This window comes from Triticum aestivum, unplaced genomic scaffold (assembly GCF_018294505.1).
Source record: "Triticum aestivum cultivar Chinese Spring unplaced genomic scaffold, IWGSC CS RefSeq v2.1 scaffold28590, whole genome shotgun sequence".
NCBI lineage: Eukaryota > Viridiplantae > Streptophyta > Magnoliopsida > Poales > Poaceae > Triticum > Triticum aestivum.
Genome location: NW_025271858.1, coordinates 1 through 1,376, shown reverse-complemented (window position 1 = coordinate 1,376; position 1,376 = coordinate 1). Strand labels below are relative to the sequence as shown.

Below are 1,376 nucleotides of genomic sequence, written 5' to 3'. Positions count from 1 at the left end.
TGATTGAGCGGGAGAGTAAGTAGTATAGGACATTATCCATTGTTAGGGAACGGTTGTAATGGTAGTGAGAATGTAGAATCGTCTTTGGAGCGGACCTGGGAGTGGCAAGCATAAGGGACGAAGACGGGGGAACATGTCCGATACGATCATACCAGCACTAAAGCACCGGATCCCATCAGAACTCCGAAGTTAAGCGTGCTTGGGCGAGAGTAGTACTAGGATGGGTGACCTCCTGGGAAGTCCTCGTGTTGCATTCCTTTTATAATTATTTTTTGCGCCTTGTGACAAACATGTCGCACGTGCGCGATATATATTAATCCCGTTATATTATGTTTGACGTTTGCGATATGTTTAAGCTCGATGCTCATTGCTCGCGCGTCTTGGGGCGGCTTTGTGGCGCGAAGAGCGCGTTCTGAAAGGGGTGGAAAAAACTCGTGTTGCTGCGGTATGGAGGGAGGGGTGGAAACCGTGGAAAACTCGTCTCCGTGATTGAGCGGGAGAGTAAGTAGTATAGGACATTATCCATTGTTAGGGAACTTTTGTAATGGTAGTGAGAATGTAGAATCGTCTTTGGAGCGGACCTGGGAGTGGCAAGCATAAGGGACGAAGACGGGGAAACATGTCGGATGCGATCATACCAGCACTAAAGCACCGGATCCCATCAGAACTCCGAAGTTAAGCGTGCTTGGGCGAGAGTAGTACTAGGATGGGTGACCTCCTGGGAAGTCCTCGTGTTGCATTCCTTTTATAATTATTTTTTGCGCCTTGTGACAAACATGTCGCACGTGCACGATATATATTAATCCCGTTATATTATGTTTGACGTTTGCGATATGTTGAAGCTCGATGCTCATTGCTCGCGCGTCTTGGGGCGGCTTTGTGGCGCGAAGAGCGCGTTCTGAAAGGGGTGGAAAAAACTCGTGTTGCTGCGGTATGGAGGGAGGGGTGGAAACCGTGGAAAACTCGTCTCCGTGATTGAGCGGGAGAGTAAGTAGTATAGGACATTATCCATTGTTAGGGAACGGTTGTAATGGTAGTGAGAATGTAGAATCGTCTTTGGAGCGGACCTGGGAGTGGCAAGCATAAGGGACGAAGACGGGGAAACATGTCGGATGCGATCATACCAGCACTAAAGCACCAGATCCCATCAGAACTCCGAAGTTAAGCGTGCTTGGGCGAGAGTAGTACTAGGATGGGTGACCTCCTGGGAAGTCCTCGTGTTGCATTCCTTTTATAATTATTTTTTGCGCCTTGTGACAAACATGTCGCACGTGCGCGATATATATTAATCCCGTTATATTATGTTTGACGTTTGCGATATGTTTAAGCTCGATGCTCATTGCTCGCGCGTCTTGGGGCGGCTTTGTGGCGCGAAG

The 1,376-nt window shown here is 48.5% G+C and overlaps 3 non-coding genes across 3 annotated transcripts; all 3 read left to right on the top strand.

Moving 5' to 3' along the window:
* The first annotated feature begins 138 nt into the window (after positions 1-138).
* LOC123178202 (5S ribosomal RNA) lies at positions 139-257 on the top strand. Its single transcript, XR_006489398.1, has one exon. It is a non-coding gene; the product is annotated as a 5S ribosomal RNA (ribosomal RNA).
* A 367-nt stretch (positions 258-624) lies between these two features.
* On the top strand, positions 625-743 carry LOC123178200 (5S ribosomal RNA). The gene has a single exon (XR_006489396.1). It is a non-coding gene; the product is annotated as a 5S ribosomal RNA (ribosomal RNA).
* Positions 744-1,110: 367 nt separating this feature from the next.
* On the top strand, positions 1,111-1,229 carry LOC123178201 (5S ribosomal RNA). The gene has a single exon (XR_006489397.1). It is a non-coding gene; the product is annotated as a 5S ribosomal RNA (ribosomal RNA).
* The last annotated feature ends 147 nt before the right edge of the window (positions 1,230-1,376 follow it).